The 19,990-nt window shown below is 45.8% G+C and overlaps 1 protein-coding gene across 3 annotated transcripts in view; it reads left to right on the top strand.

Moving 5' to 3' along the window:
* The first annotated feature begins 200 nt into the window (after positions 1–200).
* Positions 201–19,990, top strand: part of SIL1 (SIL1 nucleotide exchange factor) — a 212,244-nt gene continuing 192,454 nt past the window's right edge. For 2 of the 3 annotated variants that reach the window (XM_035014245.1, XM_035014244.1), the window contains exon 1: positions 201–315. The gene's annotated coding sequence lies outside the window, so the exon portion shown is untranslated. Of the gene's footprint in view, positions 316–778; positions 914–19,990 lie in introns of all 3 variants that reach the window. The other variant, XM_035014246.1, reaches the window with a different exon arrangement.

Genomic DNA, 19,990 nt, shown 5'->3' with positions numbered 1-19,990 from the left:
CTTTCAGACGACTCTCACTCTGGCGGAGGGATACAGGGGAAAATCACTCCATCAGAGGTGGCGCTAGAAGGCGGGACTTAGCAGAGGCGGGGAGAGAGGCGGGGCTTAACTTTGCCCGCGGGAAAGAGAGGCAGGCGGCCGCACATCTTTCTGGAAGGCGGCAATTGGGCGAGACGGCGAGTGACGTAATAACTGCGCGCTCACAGCTTCAGAGGGTCGCCGCCGCGTCTGCGCATAGGGAGCTGGTTGCCGCTGCAGCCGCCTGGAATTGTGGGGATTGTGTCTGCCCCTCGGCTGGCGGGCGGGAAGCCAAAGGTAGGGGCGGTGAGGGCCGCCCGGTCATGGAGGTGGGCGGGGGGCTCCGGGCGCTGTCCGAGCCTCCTCCCACCGGCGGCTCCGGCGCGTTCCCAGCACTGTACCGGGGTCCCCAGACAGGACCCCCATCCCCAAATACATCTCGTTCCTCCAAAGCGGGACCAAGTGAACCCTGGCCAGAGCCCAGGAGTCGCCTTACCTACCTTTTCTGTTCAGGTCGTCTCTAGTAACTTTTCTTAAGTGCCAGGAGATGAGGCGGTGGGGATTCCGAGACTAGCTTTTGATTCTCTGTTTCATCTTCCTTCCCTGTTTCCTTCTCCCACCCTCAGTTTCTGCATTTAACCGCTTCCTTGTTGACATTCTGGTTCTTGGCCGAGGCCTCTATGTGTCTTCACCGTATGGAATTGTCCTCTACCCGCGTCGTATTTCCACGCCTGACATGTGTTTTCCTGTTTCCCGGTAGATGGAAGACTTGTCTTTGAAGTACGGATTTCAGACTTTGGTGTTTTTCAAATCACCTAGGAGGTTGTGTACATCCCTGGCCTCTACTCAGTGATTTCATTTAAAGTGGAATATGGGCACCTGCAGTGCTCCCCAGGTGATTCTCTTTCTGATGGTCCTGAAATTCTTGCTTTGAGAGTCTCTCCTGTAGAAGACCGGAGGGAATCCGTTGGGAAAGAACACCTAACACCTGGGAGGCCAGTGGGGGTTTCTTTGCACTCTAGAAGCTAGAGGGATGTTTGATGTCTTTAAAAAAAATACTGCCCCCCATATGTAATGTCAGTTTTCTACTAAAAAATTTTAAATATCTGGCATTGATTCAAGCTTGTGTGGCTTTCTGACCTCACTAAAACAAAACAAAAGCACACACTGCTTTGGGGGATTGAAGGGGTTAGATTAACCCAGAGTAGGTAGGCAGTGGGAGAATGAATCTTACATGTTTGCTAAGAAAATAAACTGATGTGTTTATAAACAGTAATAATGTTTGTTTTGACAGTGTAAAAGATGTTTTGTTTTATATCTGTTTGTCTTTTTAGCTCTCACTTCACCCAAGCTTTTTTTTTGTTGTCTGATAAAAATATAGCTAGATTTGGAGTTTGGACAGGATTTTGATGGGAGCCAGGGTATGAGGATGTTAGGATTGATGTATAACATGGATTGTAAGTTGGTGTGTGGTTTCAGTTGAGAATATGGCTCTTAGGTTTTTAAGAAGGTGTTGCCACACCAGATTTATGTTTTTCTTTTGGTTGTTTAATGAATTTAATCTGCTAATTATGTGGTGTTATGATGAAATTGGCTACGGAAAAGACTTATTGCCCCCATTTTACAGAGGGTGGGAATGGGGAATATATTAGTACAGCTGTGGTGACCCAGGAATGAAAAGTTGCCTTGTTCTTGGATTCCTGCTTTCTTGACCTTTTCTGATGTCTTTGGAGACCAGTCATTCTCTGCAGAGTCCAACTTTGAGGGTCAGTGTGTTTCATTGACCCAGTAAAAGGCTAATTAAGCGAAACTGAAAAGTTAACAACATGGGTTTTAAAATAAACGTGCTAGAACTTTTTCATTGAGTGCTGTTCTCCTTTAGAGTGGTATGTGTAGGTGTGAGTGGTGGGAGTGTGGCCTTATTTAAGTGATATGTCATTGTCCAAAGCAGTTTTGAAAATCTACCTCTGAGATTGTCTTCAGAGACATTTTTGAGCCATGTTAGCGATCAGTTTCATTAATACATAATACCATACTGTTGGTTTTTTGTTTTTTTTTTACCCCCAAGTGGCTTGGTTAAAGCAACCTTGTCACCCGACTTGTCTTCAGATGAGTAAAAAGTTCTTTTGAAGTGGACATAATAGATTTTTGGTGTGTGGTGAACATGTTTTGAATCTGTCACTTATTAGCCATATGACCTTGCACAAGTCACCTCTTAGGCTCAGTTTTCCACTGCATAAAAATGGGAATACTGGAGCACCTGCCTGGCTCAGTCAGTGGAGCATGGGACTCTTGATCTTGGGGTTGTAAGTTCGAGCCCTATGTTGGGTATAGAGATTACTTTAAAATTCTTTAAAAAAAAAACGGGAATGCTTACTTGAAAGAATGGTTGAGGAGGAACACATTAATGACATAGGAATGCAGTAACCGTTTCTACCCTCAAAGAATGAAGATTTGCTATTGAGAACAGTTCATTATCTTTGTCGATTCATGCTCTGACTTCATCCTACTTCTTGCCTTTTTTCCCCCCACTCATTTTCTATCCTTTCCTCAGTGAAGCTGTGTTGCAGAGGCTGTCTGCCAGTCTCTTGGAGTAAGCCTCTTTTCAGGAGAGCTGATCGGAACATTCTTACAATGCTAGCCCCTTGGTCATGTGTTCCTGGGGATTTTTCTTTGGGGCCGCCGCTGGTGCTTAGCTCACGCTCTGTACCACAGGCATCTCTAACTCCTGGATTTGGTGTCAATTTGGAGACCTGTCCTTGTGAGACTAATCTTTTCTCTTTCTGAACATGGGTGACTACTTTATCCTTCTCTGAGTCAGTCTTAAGCTGCAGGCCTTAGTTTTTCACAGCACAGAGCTTCTTATTTTAATTATATGTGGTCTAAAGGGGCAGTATCCTGCCCTTTTCTTCGTGTTCTTTCACCGAGGGCTTCCCTGCTGAGTAGGGGAGGAGAATAGCCCCTTGCCATTCAGGTGGGGCTTTGGGTAACCCCTGATTCATAGCATCAACAGTAATTGAGTTTGCCTTTGGAATAAGAACCTTGTAAAAGATAAAAGCTGCTCAGGACACATGTGAAGATTCTCCCAGAATTTTACTGACTTAGGAAGGGTTCACACTTGGCATCCTTCCTTGTGCTATTTTCCACCTTGGAGACAGAATCGAGGAGCAACAGAATCATGTTCAGCACACACTTGTATTTCCTTCAGGTTCCAGCCGGTGGCGCGTGGGTAAGGGTGTGGTTGTGTTGGCTGGCCATGTCTGCTCTCATCCTCCTAACAGTGCCCTTGGGTTTGGTGTTTTAGGCTTTGAGATGTGTCTTAGTCACTTATGGGCCGCTATAGAATACCATAGACTGGATGGCTTAAATAGCAAACATACATTTCTCCCCGTTCTAGAGATTGGAAGTGTGAGATCAGGGTGCCAGTGTGGTCAGGTTCTTAAAGGTAGTGGGTCAGCTCTTTAGACATCTAATCAAGTGATTCTCAACCTTTTGTTCACTATCACCTTTTGAGACTTTTTCCCCTAATTGTCCCCTCCCCATGGAATTTCAATACCACAGATATACCATGTATCCACTTATACTGTGGCCCTTTGGAAGGCCATAAACTTACAATATCTAAGATTTTTCTTCCCGAAGAATCATTCCCTGCCCCGCTTGGGGGCGATACTGCCCTCATTGAGAATGCATGGTCTTACCTATATTCTCTCTCTAATACAGCCATCAAGGCATGTTTTATATCCAAAAGATCTACCTGTTACCACCCCAACGCCAGACTAGTAAAAGTGGGAGAACATTATCTCATCCAGTCTTCCAATCAACCTTGTAAAATAATTGGTATTACCCCATTTTACAGAAGAAAAAATAGGCTCAGTGAAGTTAAGTGACTTGGCCAAGGTCAAAAAGTTTGTTGTAGCCAGGCTTTCAACCCAGTTCTGATGCCACGGTGATTTCTTTTGCACTATGCTACCCTCCTCCTCTCAACATGAGCCTGCTCTCATCAGCAGGATATTTGACCATTCACCTTATTTTCTTAAGGCCCTCCTAGGTGCCAGGTCCAGTGGAAGATATTGAGGACACTAAAGTGAGAAAGAATTCCTGCTCTTGAAGAGCTCACTAAGTTTTCCCAAGGTGTGGTGCCTTAGGTCTAGTTCCCTTGTTACCCATCCTGTTTGACTTCTCCTGAGATGGCTGGCTGTAGCTAAGGGCTGTCATGGAAAGATCTGAGGTAAAATCTTGGGCCTTTATAAGGATCAAAGCTGTGAATATGTCCCTCCTGGTTCCATTTGCCAACCAGCAGAGCTGTTTCTAATCGCTGAGCCTGTTGCCTAAAGTGTGTTGCAGGCCCAGGAAACTCCTTGGCCATTACATGTTTATAAGCATGGGGATTAGTAAGAATGCCATTTCTGCTTTACTTAATGATATTCCTTTTTTTTTTTTTTTAAAGATTTTATTTATTTATTTGACAGAGAGAGCACAAGTAGGCAGAGCTGCAGGCAGAGGGAGAAGGAGAAGCAGGCTCCCCACTGAGCAGGGAGCCCGATGCGGGGCTCGATCCCAGGACCCCGGGATCATGACCTGAGCTGAAGGCAGCTGCTTAACCCACTGAGCCACCCAGGTGCCCCTTCTTAATGATATTCCTAATTCAGAGCAGAAGTTGTTTTGTCCTTTTCTGATGTTACTCCATATTGTCTGCCTCAAAACCTAATGCTGTTAAGAGAGTTGGAGAAGAAATGGAGTATGTGTGGAGGTAGAGGTGGGAGGGATGATTTTTACCTGGACTTCTCCAAAGGGGCTAGAATTGAGTTTAATCTTTACTATTTTTTTTTTTTTAAGATTTTATTTATTTGACAGAGGCACAGCGAGAGAGGGAACACAAGCAGGGGGAGTGGGAGAGGGAGAAGCAGGCTTCCCGCCAAGCAGGGAGCCTGATGTGGGGCTGGATCCCAGGGCTCTGGGACCATGACCTGAGCCAAAGGCAGATGCTTAACGATTGAGCCACCCAGACGCCCCCAAGTCTTTACTATTTTTATTTTCTTCCAAATCTTGGACTTTTTAAAAACTTTTTTTTTTTTTAAGAGAAGGAGAGAGGAGGAGGGTAGGAGCAGAGGGAGACAGGGAATCTTAAAGCAGGCGTTATGCCCATTGCAGAGCCTAACTCCAGGCTCAGTCTCATGACCCTGAGATCATGACCCTAGCCGAAATCAAGAGTTGGACACTTAACTGACTGAGCCACCCAGGTGCTCCCCAAATCTTGGACTTCTGAAGTGTTCCATCTACCATCTGTTTCTCTGATGCCTCCTTGGCCTTACTTTTTCACAGCTGAGCCTGCTGTGTTGGCTCAGGTGTTTCTGGAAGTTGGGTAGTGTCTGATGGTTAGCCCATGTCACATGTCCTAGCCGCAGAGAAATGGGAAGGGGTATGTTTCTGAGGTCTGCTTGCTGGCTGTGTCTTGACTGAGGGTGTTGTGCTTTTTATTTTATTTTATTTTATTTTTTTTAAATTTTTTTTTTTAAGATTTTTTTATTTTATTTTATTTGAGAGAGAATGAGAGAGAGCACATGAGAGGGGGGAGGGTCAGAGGGAGAAGCAGACTCCCTGCCGAGCAGGGAGCCCGATGCGGGACTCGATCCCGGGACTCCAGGATCATGACCTGAGCCGAAGGCAGTCGCTTAACCAACTGAGCCACCCAGGCGCCCTGTTGTGCTTTTTAATTACCACTTATCATTCCAGGCAGAGGAGTATCACAGCAGTCAGTGAACTGATCCATGTCTAGCTACTTGACTTTCTGCAAGTAGTCTGCCTCTTCTGTCTTACGAAGGGGAGGAGTTCTAGAAGCTGAAAGAAGAATCACAGATGTATCTCATTGGTCAGGTGAGGAATGCTGATACCAATGGACTTTTAAATGGGCATTTCTTTATGTCTGGGAATAGTTTCATGCTTTTGCCTCTCTCATTTCTGTGAGGCTCCCACGGGGTCAGCAGCCATCTGACCAAACTTGAGAAAACTAGCAGGCTTCAGTTCAGTGGAAGTAACATAAAGTAGGACAGTTGATACAGACAACATTGATTGGTCACACTTTGAATTCAGTTGGTAGTAGAGTTGGAAACTTAAGGGGCAGGATCCTAAGGAAGGTATTTAAGGTTGATTTTGTGACTCTCCCCACTGCTGGTCATGGGGAGTTGGGTTTGATTGTATTCATGAAGCAAAGTCGCCATCCTTGGGCCCAGCTGCTAAAGTCTGAAATCATGGTGTTTATGGGCTGGAACACATCATCCTAGGGGTCATTATATCAATTTTATTGGGAACATGAGTGCAGGGTCTGGTTCAATTCCAAGGAATGGCTGTTGGTGGTTCCTTGGGTGAGTGAAGAGTCAGGAGGTTCCCTTGTGGTTCTGTCACCTTCCAGTGCTTGAGTTTTGTATTCAATGGGTTCTTATTTTACTGATGACAAAACTTGAGTTCCAGAGAAGTGAAATGGGCTATATACCTTTTTTAGGGCCATCAGCATATTACTGGCAGAGCTGAGACTCAAGCCAGAGGACTCATAGAGGGTGGCCGTAGAAGTTGTTAAAATTATTTAAAGCCTTATAAAGATGCAAGATGCCATTGCAGTTAAAAATCCCCAGGGAGGGAGAAGTCCTCACCTCCACTGACTGCTTTATTCATTATCTTAAAACCTTCACTGGTGAGGTTTTTGGCTGTCATGCTGATTTCTTTCCTTTTCGTGTTGAAGTGTGCTTCCTCTTGATCTTACCCCAGAGGAAATAGATTTGAAGCTTCCCACTATTTTAGAAACAGAACAAGCGCTCAGGCCAGGCTGCTCTGAGGGTGTTCTGTAAAGAATGGGGCCAGTGCACCAGTGGACCTTATCTGGTGACCAAAGCAAACCCGTGATACATCACTAAAAGAAAAAGACTAAGGGAATGAATGGTGTGTCAGAGTGGTTTAAGAACATTCTGGAGGGGCGCCTGGGTGGCTCAATTGGTTGGGCGTCTGCCTTTGGCTCAGGTCATGGTCCTGGGATTGAGCCTCGCATCAGGCTCTTTGCTCGGCAGGGAAGCCAGCTTCTCTTCTCCCTCTGTCTGCAGCTCTCCCTGCTTGTGCTCTCTCTCTCTCTGTCAAATAAATAAAATCTTAAAAAAAAAAAAACCCACAAACATTCTGGAGTCAGCTTACTTGGTCATATTTTGCTGTTTACTTACTAGCTGTCAGGTCCTGGACAAGTTACTCATTTTCTCTAAGCCTTAATTTCATGATCTGTAGGATGGGACTAGTAACAGTTCCTCTTGGAACTGTCTTGAGAATTACTTGAGAGAATACATATGGAAAGTGGTTCCTCTGGCATAGTATAAGTGCTCTGTGTTATCACTTATGTCAACAACAGTAGTTTCTAATTCCTGACCCAAGACTTGGTTACAGGATAAGTTATGCTGACTAAGCCAGTGTTCCCTTAACCATCACATCATTGTCGGTCTCCTTTGTTGTTGTTTTTTTTCTTTTTTTTATTATGTTATGTTAATCACCATACATTACATCATTAGTTTTTGATGTAGTGTTCCATGATTCATTGTTTGCATATAACACCCAGTGCTCCATGCAGAACGTGCCCTCGTTAATACCCATCACCAGGCTAACCCATCCTCCCACCCCCCATCCCCTCTAGAACCCTCAGTTTGTTTTTCAGAGTCCATCGTCTCTCATGGTTCTCCTTTGTTGTTTGATTATTCATTATCAGGAGTCACAGCTGGCTCATGCTGAATAATAGTCACAAATAGCAAGGAACTTTGAAGCTTCTCTGCCATCTTCTTCTTTACTTGGCTTAGTTTTCACCTTTCTGGGGCTGTCTTTAACTGGCTGTCCCAGCCGGTGGGCCCTGTTTCCAGGGCCGACTGTCCAGAGTCTGCCTGGGGCCCTTTGACAGTATATTCTCCTTGTCTCTTGCCTTCTGCTCTTCAGCCAGACGTGAAGCAATTAGCTCGTTATGGGAACTTTGACTTCTGTCACGGCTTTCTTCTGATTTGTATGCCCATTTCTGGTCCTTGTGAAAGGTCGGGGAGGCGCAAATACACTGACCCGGATTTTGTGTTCAAGTTGACTCTTTCTCTTTGAGATTTACAACTAGTTCAGTGTAGCAGTGGGGATGGGAATGGGGAAAAAGCCCCCGAAGCTACTACCCCTCATTATATTGCTCTCAAGCTGAGTTTCTAAAAAACCTGAGTACTGTCCTTACCGTCGTTACAGCCTGTGCCTTACTTCTCTGAATGAAACAAATAGGCCAAAACCTTATCATTGGGTGGGAAAACCAGTCTGAATTGGTTTAAAAAAAGAAAAAGAAAAATTAAAGAGTCTCTTCAAAGAAATGCTATTGTCTTGGGCGCCTGGGTGGCTCAGTTGGTTCGGCGACTGCCTTCGGCTCAGATCATGATCCTGGAGTCCCAGGATCGAGTCCCGCATCGGGCTCCCTGCTCGGCAGGGAGTCTGCTTCTCCCTCTGACCCTCCCCCCTCTCATGCTCTATCTCATTCTCTCTGTCAAATAAATAAATAAAATCTTTAAAAAAAAAAAAAAAACCCCAAAAAACCAAAACCAGAAATGCTATTGTCTTAAATTTTTTGGCAAGCCTCTGCAGTATCTTTCTTTCTTTCTTTTTTTTTTAAGATTTTATTTATTTATTTGACAGAGAGAGACACAGCGAGAGAGGGAACACAGCAGGGGGAGTGGGAGAAGCAGGCTCTCTGAGGAGCAGAGAGCCTGATGCGGGGCTCGATCCCAGGACCCTGGGATCATGACCTGAGCTGAAGGCAGACACTTAACAACTGAGCCACCTAGGCGCCCCTGCAGTATCTTTCTTACCTAGTCTTTTTTTTTTTTTTTTTTTAAGATTTTATTTATTTATTTTGAGACAGAGAGAATGAGAGACAGAGAGCATGAGAGGGAGGAGGGTCAGAGGGAGAAGCAGACTCCCTGCCAAGCAGGGAGCCCGATGCGGGACTCGATCCCAGGACTCCAGGATCATGACCTGAGCCGAAGGCAGTCGCTTAACCAACTGAGCCACCCAGGCGCCCCCTTTCTTACCTAGTCTTAATGCTTCCCCTGTTTCCTGTAACTGCTCCTGAGGTATTATGGAAGGCTCCTCTTACACCTTACTTTGGTTTCCTTTAGGACATTGTGTACCACTGCCCCTTGGGGTCTTCCTAAATACAGTGCTCATTGGAGAACACTCATGCTTAGAAGCCTTCGGTGGCACCACCTGGCTGCTGCTGAGTACATTCTAAATGCATCCGTTGTCCAGGTGTTCTGATGTTCTGTGCCTCTCACGGTGTGTCCCTGTCCTACCACTTTAATTATATCCTCTACCATTACCCACATGTATCCTTTGCTCTTGATAGACTGGTCCATGTGGCCCTCTGAAGATGCCTCATGTTTGTGACTCGGCCAGTTCTTTTGCCCAGAGGTCCCCTCTCCTTTGTTTCCGACTTAAACTGCACAGCTGTCTTCTTCAGTGAGCCTTGCCTGATACCTCCTCATCTGTATCCCCATAGCAACACTTTGATTATAGAATGTGGCATACTTTATCCTGGTTAGTTATTTTGTCTCTTATTATATGAGCTTCTCAAGGACATGGGCTATGCTTTATTTTGTGTCTCCAGCATAATGCTGAGTGTAACACGGACACCATAAATGTTTGTTGAACGAAGAAATACGTGAAAGCCTGAGAAATGGTAACAGTCCTGTTCAATTCCCGATTCTTTCCTGGAGCATTCCTTGAACCCTAGTCACAGTGAATCTGGCATGCTCAACTACCAGAGCCCTTGGTGTCTGAAGCAGTCCGATTCTGTAGAATAAGTCTCCTCTTCCCAAATGGATTAGAAATTCCTGGCGGGCAGAAAGTGCATCCCTCATTTCTCTTTGTGTACCCAGCCCCCAGCACAGTTCCTGGCACATAGAGGGTGTTTAGTAAGTGCTTATGAATGTAGGAGTCCTGCTCTTTGTCAGCCGATGTGCCTACCTCAGCCTCCTCTGTCACTCACTGGCCAGGGGTCTCCAACTCGAAGGTGTTTTCAGGGTCAGGTAGGGGACAGTCAGTGTGAGCCACAGGGAGTGGTGGGCCTGTGTCAAACTGGAGGGCTCCTGTGTTCCATAAAGGGCAGCTGCTGCTCAGCCTAAAGTCATGAGTGAGTGTGGCTCTAGTGTCCTTACCTTACATTACAAGAGAAGTGGGATTTTTATGTGAAATCCCCAGGGACTACCAAAGTACATCTGTGGTCCAGATTTGGCATCAAGGCTACCCATCTATGATCTTTGGGTAGAGCCTGTAATTTGCATATTTAAGCTCCTTGTGGAAGAAGAAAGGAAGCGGAAGACATAACCTGAAAGCTTTTGAGGGAGTTCTGTTGAAAGCCTAGGTTTGGTTGAGAGTGTCCTCTTATTTTCTGTGGGTAGTAATGTAGTCTCTTGAGCTAAGTCCTGCAGAGACCTCCTATTTTGCTTCATCCTCCCTTGTATTCTGTCCCTAGAAAGATGGTGACCCAGGGACTTCGGTGATTTTTACCCTTTTGCCCAGCCTCTGCTGAGGCAGGTTTGATGGTTCTTGCTTCTAGGCTACTTCTGAGGGTCTGGTGGTCAGTCTGGTTACAGACTGAGGTCCCAGGAATCATTCCTGTTAATGGCTTCTCTGAGAAGGAGTTCTGAATGAACCAGCACAAGTGAAAGGGAGGTATATTGTACAAAATTATTGCCTAAATGTGGTTAGCCAGGGGGCAAAGCAGTATAATAGCCAGGAGGAGATCTGTACCTCCATGGAGGCTTTTGCAGGGCAATATCTTACCCTCTGGCTGCCCTGTTCTTTTCATAGTCCCTAAGGCCTCTGGCAGAGCTTACTTGCTTGGCATTACCTTTTAGGTTTGAAGGTGTTACCACCATTGATACCTCCATCTGAGGCAGAAATAAGCTGATTGGATGAGAAACTGAAAAGAGTGTTGTCTTTGGTGAGGGGCCCTGGGTGGCTGGGCAGTGAGGGGGAAGAGAGACTTAATTTTCATTGCATACCTTTGTGTGCTTTTTCAAATTTGAGCTGTGCGCATATATTGCTAATATTTAAAAAAATGTCCCTGGGCAGACTTAAGTGTGGTCTCCTCTTCAAATTCCACTCTGTCCTCACTTTATTCCTTAACTGTGGGTTCTCTGTAAACACCTAGAACCAGTAACTGTAGATTGTCCCTTGGAGGTGATAGCCTTGTTTTTCTGTTCCTCAGAAGTGTCTTAGGCTTTCTCAACCAGAGGTCTTCAGAATAACTATCAGGCCTAAAGTACGCTCAACATTTTACTGTTTATAAAAGGGCTTTCATGAGGTGCCTGGGTGGCTCAGTTGGTAAAGCGTCTGCTTTCGGCTCAGGTCCTGGGGTGGAGTCCTGTATTGGGCTCCATGCTCAGTGGGGAGCCTGCTTCTCCCTCTGCCCTCTCCCTGCTCATGCTCTCTCTCTCTCTCAAATAAATAAAATCTTAAAAAAAAAAAAAAAGGCCTTCAAATAACGGATCTTTAAAACATCCCCATTTCACAGAGAGTCTGAATTACTTATACTTACTGAGGGTTGTACGGTTAGGGTAGGGCTGTGACTAATGCAGGTAGCCTTACTTCATATTCCTGCTCCTTGCTCTTAGTGCTTATGACAGTGAGGTAGTCTTCCCTTTTTGGAATTCTCTTACAGTTTTTCAGAGCTGTTTCTGTTGGGGTGAGAGCAGAGCTGTGGTGTTGTGCTTTATTTTTTCGGTTTTAGCTTTCACCTCTTCAGGACTCTCAGTGATATAGGCCTGTCTTCTCTGGAAAAAAGTGGTCAGTAATAGGTTTCTCCAATTTCTACTTAGGGTAAACCAAGGCTTCGTTGGAGCAGTATCTGTTAGGGAAGCTTGAATTAACAGTTTCTTTTTTCTTTGCTGAGTATTATTGCTGCTGTTAGGCAAAGGGCTTTGTTTCTAGGTTACAAATCTTTTTAGCAAAGAAGTAAATGTGGAATAGAACTGGAAGGACTCATGCTGTTCTTGGATATAATTTAATGCTCCACATCCCAGAGAGAGTAAACATTGTAAAGTACGCAAGATGGGTTTGGATTAATATCCTGACAACATATGGCTTGGCATGTAGGGCACTCCTGGGAGACCTTCTTCACCATACATTGCCTACCTTTGCCGGGTGGCCCCTTCCCACAGGTCTTCCCAGCAGCTGTTGTGCACCTGGGTGAATCATCAGCTTTCCTAAGCTTTGAGGTAGGGGGGAACAATGTTAACTATTGAAAGCCTTCACATGGGAGGTGAAATAAACAGACAACCCTGGGAGACTGTGTTTTAGTACTACTTAGCTTCCCCTGAGTTTGTCCAGGGTATTCACTTCCATTAGAAACACTGGCTGATCCTCACCACTGGTCTCTTCAGAATACAACCCTGAAAATCCTCTTGCCCTTTCTGCTCTCCTGCCCCTGGCATCATGGGTATAGAAGGTCTCTGGAAGCTCTAGAGAGGTGGTGGGCAACATGGAAGAAAGGCTCAGTTGCTTCTAAAGACCAAGCAGAAATCCTTCATTTTTTTTACCTTTTCTATTTCTACTTAAATCAAAATTAGGTTACCTTCAAAGAGAGTTCTGTACATTACTGACAAAGCTCAGAGTGGGAGAGGCCCTTGGTACCTCCTTTGCAATCTCCAAAGAGAGCTTGTTGGGGGCTTGTAGAGATCATGCCTGGGTTTTCTTTTGCTCCCCCAGCCCTGACCTACACTGTGCCAAGAGAGTTGCCTCAGCTGATGGCTTGGTCACTGGCTGGCAGCTTTGTGGGTCTGGAAACTCAGCCAGTTCCCCCAGGTTTAAGTTCCCGTGGGCTCTCTCAAGGACATGAAATTCATGAGCCCATTCAGCTATAGTTCCAGTTAACTAATTAACTCTAAGAAACATGCCTAGCAAGTTGACTTGTATGGACAGGTGGGATAGTTGTCTCCTCTCTAGATAAGGTTAGCTGGAAGCCAGCTCACCCCTGGAGGAAGTCAAGGTGAAATAGGGTGGAAAGCTCTTGGCTGTAGCATCAGATATATCCAGATTTAACCATGTACTAGCTATTAGACTTAAGAAAGTTATTTAATTTGTCCCTTATTGCTTCATCTGTAAAACTCCCTGAGCTTTTCTGATATGCACACAGTATGCATTCAGTATATGTTTTGTACCATTTATTCACTTCTTCCCTCTCTCTCCTCACAGCATTGTACTTTTAGGGCTATATCTGTAGTCTGACCAAAGTATACCTGTTACTGTCTTGGGGCTCCAGAAGTTTCTTTCAGAGAGACTGAATTGAATTCTCTGGGTACCTTTTAGTGTATTCTTCACAGACCACAGCCGTTTTTTTTACCGCAGGTTACAGTAGGAACAACTAGATTCTAGCTCTCATCAGTTGGTTCCAACCTAAGGAGTCTTTGTGGTTACCATTCAAGCTGCAGTTCTTTGTAAAGACCCGCTTACGTGTCAGATACTGCTTGGCTATGGGAATTTAGCGGTGAGTGAGATAGGGTCTTTGCCCTCAGTAATACCTCTCTAAACCCATCCTTGGTTGGGCTACTTCTTTGGGTGACTAGTCTTGTTCGTTCTTTGTTGATTCATACTGACTTGCTTCTGAGAGAGTAATCTTCTCCCTAGACCTAGGGGACAGTGCCCCTTTGTGCAGCCTGGGCCTTGCCTGCTGGCTTGCCTGCTCTCAAACAATGAGAGCAGCGTGCTGAGGCTGGAGGAGAAAGCCCCGCAGGCTACTACTGCCTCGGCCACACATGTCCCGAGAGCCTGTGCTTGGCACTCTTGAATGTTCCTTTTCTCCTTGCACATAGATTATAGTGTTCACTGGTAATTTAAATTTCAAAAACCTTCCGCCCCCCATCTCGGCCTTAAAAAAAAAAAAAAAAAAAAGGCTCTGTGTATTACAGAGTGGAGAACAAAGCAGGCCAGCCCTGGTTTCCCGGTGGGGTTTGTTTGATCACGTGTAATATTCTGCAGTCATAGAATATCCCATCTTGCTCTACCTTGTTTGTCATAAATAGTGTGGCGGGTAGATTTAGGGGCTTTGGCTGACAGGAAGTTGTACTTCTCCATTTTGGACTCCAGACTGCATTCTGGCCCCTCGTGGGCTCTGTGTATAGAAGGCCCAGCAGCCAGGTTGATGGATTTCTCAGTTTCAAAATAGGGGCCTGAGGATAGTCCTCTGCTCTATCCTTTTCTCTGTTGCCAGTTTTCCTGGCAGTTGGCAAGACGTGTGTGCGGGGAAGCAGGCAGAATTGCTCTCTGAGAACCATTTATTTGAGAACTCCCAGCAGAGAATTGCATTTGCCTCTCCTCCTGCTCTTTCTGTGGTATGTGGTCTTGTGATTCGGTACTGCTTGTTCCTCTGCGGTACGGAGGCCTGAGTATGACTCCTCTAGCCCTGTTGGGGTTTTCATCAATAAATTGCTTGCTGATTGGTCTCTCCCCTGAATTCCATCACTTTCCCAGGAGCAAGGGGGTGTGTCAACATTTGGGGACCTATTTGAGCCTCTCTTTCTGGCACTGTGGCCACTGGAACCATGGTGGCTGAGCCCAGATGAGCCTTGTTTCCCACTGCTGCTGGAGCTGGGCATTGGCTACAGTTGGATTTAGCTTTAACAGTCACACTAGAGGCTTGGTTGGAAAGAAAAGAGCACTGCATAATTATTGCTTATGTACCAGTTAGACCTATCAGCCAACAGATGTCAAGTGCAGGAAAAAAGTGCAATAATGTTATTATAATGGCATAATAGTTATCATTATAATAATCAGCTGGCATAGCTTTTGATAAGAGGCAGATCCTGAAAGGAGTGCAGGGGGAAGTGTTAACCTTGAACTACGGCACAATGAAGGGGTGCTTCACCTTGTAGGAGATGCTGTGTGAATGTGTGTGATTCAGGTATGGGGTGATACCCTTTCTGCACAGCTTGAGGTGGTGTGGAGACTTCCGCTGGGGTTGTCTGCCCTGCGGGTATTGTCTTTCTCATGGTGCCAGGGAACACCTGCCATCCTTTGGTTTAAGGTGCCCTGGGTTGCAGGATTACCATTCCAAGCACCAGGCACCAGTGGGTTCTCAAAAAGGCAGAGATTTCATCCCTGTGGGTCCATTTGGAATTTTCAGAAAATCTAGCCTCATCCCCATTAGCTACAAATGATGAACTCCCATCTCTTTAGTGCACTGTACTCTGTACCTAGGGTGTGGTGGTGTACCTCAGCGACGTACATGCTTATTGTGGTGGAATGTGCTCATGGAAGACAGCCTTTCCTTACCCAGGGAGCTCCATTCTGGTAAGGAGGTGGTGAAGGGGTGGGGAGCAGAGCTGGGCTCATGGGTCACCCACAAAGGCAGCTCTAGGGTAGGAGAAGAGTCTTTGGATTCAGGCAGACTTGGGTTGTCTCCTGACCTCGCCGTTCACTAGCTGTTACACAACCTTGCTGAGCCTCAGCTGCCCCTCTGTGTGTGTGTGTTCATTTATTTCTCACTGTTTTTCACTACCAGTTCTGTCTCTGAAGTACCTGTCACTAAGCAGTTCTCAGTAATTGGTTCTTATTCTCCTACCCCACCCTGCCCACCTACCCTAAAGAGTAGAATAAGAAAGAAGGGACAAGACCCTCCTGCTTCCTTAGGGAATTGAGGCTTTAATCTGAGCTTCATGTGAGCTTTTTCAGGCTTTGGGGTTTTTGTTCAGAGCCATACTAGAATTCCTCTGGAGCTGCCTCATTGGGGGAGATTTTGATATTTAATGTTTGGGCAAATCTCTGCCTTATCCAAGGAGTGAAAGATGGTGTTTAAAATCCCATTCAGGGATTTTCTGCTTCAGCCCCTTGCAGTCTTTATCCCCTCCCCTTTTTCCTTTGGGTGGGTCACTTGGGGGCACTGCCTGCTTTGAGGAAGATTTGTTTTTTGAAGAAACTGTTAGTTGTTTGGCTTAGTCTCTTTACTGAGTAGAGATTTTTGTGTTTCCATCTGCCTGGGCCTTTCCTGTGGACTTTTATTTTGGAAGTCTGGAGCACTCAGACAAGGTGATATCTTTTTAGACTATTTTTGGCTGTAGGCCAGCTTATCACTATGGCTACCACCTGCCTGAAGAATGGCAGGACATAAGCAGTCACTTCTATCAGAAATTTGGCAAAGAGGAAGGGCAAAGGGGAAAGAACAGTTTGGCTTAAGGTCACAAGGGGAGAACAGCTTCTCTAAGCAGAACCTTTTTTTTTTTTTTAAAGCTTTTATTTATTTATTTGACAGAGAGAGACACAGCAAGAGAGGGAACAGAAGCAGGGGGAGTGGGAGAGGGAGAAGCAGGCTTCCCGCCGAGCAGGGAGCCCGATGTGGGGCTTGATCCCAGGACCCTGGGATCATGACCCGAGCCGAAGGCAGATGCTTAACGACTGAGCCACCCAGGCGCCCTCTAAGCAGAACCTTTTGATTTGGACAGAACTTCATTTCCCTTCTCTCTGGAATTTTGTTCTTTCTGTCAACAGACATAAATAGAACATCCTTTACCCTCCAGACACTATGGTAAATCCTGAGTCATGACCAAGTCATATGTATTTCCTCCTTAGGGTGTATTGATGAATATAGACATTAATAAAATTATAATCACACGCATAAATGTAAAATTACAATTGTTATAAGTGTGTTGAAAGAAAGGAATGTGATACCATAAGAAATAGGACAGATTTGACTTGTTCCTGGGGTTGAGAGGGTATCAGGGAAGACTTGCTAGAAAAAGTGATCTTTGGTTTAAATTGTTAAGAACAAACATGCGTTTACTGAACAACTTGACATGAGGTTGAAAGGTGTTTCAGGCTGAGGGCCCAGCTTTTACAAAGCCTCTGGAGTGGGGTTGGGGGCAAAGAAGTGGCTTCTGTGAGGTGCTGAAAAAGTGGTTGGAGCACAGACAATGGGAGGAGATGGATACAAGATAAGGCTGGAGGGATTGGCAAGGGCAGGCCTGGTCAGCTGTGGCAAGGTGTTTTGTACTTACCTGGAGAGCACGGAAGCCTTTGGAGGGTTGTTAGTCATGGTGGTGAGATGATTGGATTTGCAGTGTGAACAGATCACTCTGTCAGATGGTACACTGGATGTATTTTGATGAGGGAGTGAGAATGAAGATCAGAAAAGGAGCATTACTGTGATAGGTGACTTGTTTTCCTTTAGTCACCCAAATGGTAATTTTGAGACTGACCCCCCCGAAGTGTTGCTAGTCAGTGTGTTGTTGGGGCCACCTGGCCACACAGCAGACATGGTGGCTCAGGGTGCTGGCATTTGGAATCTTTCCACCTTCCCGGAAGAAGGCCTGGAGATTTCAGGCCTGTCACTTGTTAACATCTGACAGCTACAGAGCCCTTTGTTAACCTGTTCTCTTGCTGTCCCTCTGTTGGCTGTCACTGCTGGGCAAGAGCTACCCCTTGTGCTTTGGACCACTTAAGCCACTGACATGGGCAACTACCTGAAATGTGATGTGCCAAGTTAGCAAAGCCAGCACCTGCGGTTTATGTAACATTCAGTTCTGGTTGATGTAGGCGTGCACATGTTCTCTCTTGGCAGCAGCCAATGTCTGGAAGGCTAGAAATGGGCTGTCGTAGCTCTTGCTACTGTGTAGCTAGGAAGACTGAGGTACAGGAGAGACCTGGAGTGGAAAGAAGCCTGGGTCAGAGTCACATGCTGTCAGACCAAGTGTTAAATGCATGGTGGATGGTTTCAGACTGTAGACCAGAGCCCTTCCTCAGGGGTGCTGTAGCCTTGCCCACTGTTCCTTCACATACTCAACTGCAAGGCTGTGTGTGGTTCAGTGGTTAGGAGCATGGCATTTGAACTTGGGCAGACTTCAGGTAGAATCTTAGCCTCACCACTTGCAAGCTGTGTGACTTTAGACAAGTTACTTCACTTCCCTGATTGATAGTTTACTTAGCCCTAACTGCGGAATAATCATACATCTACCTCACGGTTAATTGTGAAGTTTTGTGTTTTTTTTTTAAGATTTCATTTTTATTTATTTGACAGAGAGAGACACACAGCGAGAGAGGGAACACAAGCAGGGGGAGTGGGGGAGGGAGAAGCAGGCTCCCACTGAGCAGGGAGCCCGATGTGGAGCTTGATCCCAGGACTCTGGGATCATGACCTGAGCCGAAGGCAGACGCTTAACAACTGAGCCACCCAGGCGCCCCAATTGTGAAGTATTAATGAGAATATATGAAAGGTGCTTAGGTTTGTTCACAGGGTAAATACTGAATAATTATAGTTAAGGTTTGTCTAACTTTTGTTTTATTATCTGTCTTCTGTGTGCTGGGCCCCATGCTGGTAATGGAATGAAGATGTGATCTTGGCCTTAATGTGCTCAGTCTTGTCATTTTTGCTGCTTTTGGTCTTGTTCTGTGTGGTCATGGTTCAGCAAAACAACGTGGTCTCCTAGGGGGTTTCTTTTTTTTTTTTTTTAAACATTTTATTTATTTATTTGAGAGAGAGAGATAGTGAGAGCAGGAACACAAGCAGGGGGAGTGGGAGAGGGAGAAGCAGGCTTCCCGCCGAGCAAGGAGCCTGATGCGGGGCTCGATCCCAGGACCCTGGGATCATGACCTGAGCCGAAGGCAGACGCTTAACAACTGAGCCACCCAGGCGCCCCTCCTAGGGGGTTTCTTAAAGGGGATCCAGATCAGATGTCCACTTGGTGATGCTATCTTCTCTGGGCCTTCTTTTCTGTGGCCCTGATTCCAGTTTGTTTGCTGCTTGGCTGTAGAGGGTGCTCAGCTTCTGGGCGGGGGGCGAGTACCCCTACTTCCTACTCAGCCTGCACCATCTGAAACAGCGTTCTCTTTTTGCTGCCTCATGAGTGCCCATTTCTAGTAGTGAACATCCCTGGATTCTCTGGTTGGTACCTTAAAACATTCAATTGCTGCTGTTTCTTTTCTTTTGTAAAATACTGTGTAAGATGGTTGACCTAAAAGAGACCATGAAAAATAAGCCGGCTTGTATTTTTGTAAAGGTTTGTTTGGTACTGAGTCACTGAAGTAGAATACTCCCCAGTGGTCTCAGGGGGGAAATGACCTTTGTAATGGGATTGTTTTTTTGTGTGTGTGTGAAGATGTTGGGGAAGGTTCATTTGATTCATTTGATTTCTTTGTTGGCGGTGGTGAGGGTGGGTGAATGAATGGGAAGAAAGGACAAAACCTTTAACAGTCTCCAAATTGGAGCCTATATTGGCTGAGAAGATGAGAGGATGTGTTAATCCAGAGTGTCTAGAGCTGGGTGTGTAGGCCCTGACCTGTGCCCATGCTTTCTTACTTATTCATGGTGGTGGAGACTGCCATGATGAGTTTATTTGTCCCTTCATTCACTCACCATTTATGTGTATTGCATATTGTAGAAGGGAATGGAATTCGACTTCTGTTAATTGATAGCTTTTGACCTTTCCTGGTACTTCTGTGACTCAGTTTTCTCATGTGAATAAATGTGTACTGGTACCTCCTGGAGCAGTTAGGATGAAATGAGATAATGCACTGCAGGTTTCTGGCACATGGTAGATACCTCCGAATGTAAGGATTATCATGTCTTCCAAGAATTCAAACCCCATATGGGAGAAGAGCCACAGATGGGACTATAGGTGCTGAGAAAGGCTGTCCATGGCCTGGAACGGTGAGACTGGATTTGGCTTGTTAGGGAAGGTTGCCAGGCACGGTATTTGGAGTCAGGCCCCAGTCTGTGTCCCTCACTGGGTTAAGGTGAGTGACTGCAGAAAGCAATGGGCAGAAGGCTTGACAGGTAAACCAGGAGAAGTGTCTTTCTTCCTCCTGTCAGGGAAGAGGGTAGAGTCAATAGAACAAAGTGGCTGGGAACCCCGTCTCTTCTGAGTCAGACCAACCTGGGTTCCAGCCCTGGCTCTTCCACATACATGCTTTGTGGCCTTGGGCAAATTGCTTCCCC

This window comes from Mirounga leonina, unplaced genomic scaffold, assembly GCF_011800145.1.
Source record: "Mirounga leonina isolate KUSES-001 unplaced genomic scaffold, KU_Mleo_1.0 Mir_168, whole genome shotgun sequence".
NCBI lineage: Eukaryota > Metazoa > Chordata > Mammalia > Carnivora > Phocidae > Mirounga > Mirounga leonina.
This window is presented reverse-complemented; position numbering and strand designations above follow the sequence as displayed.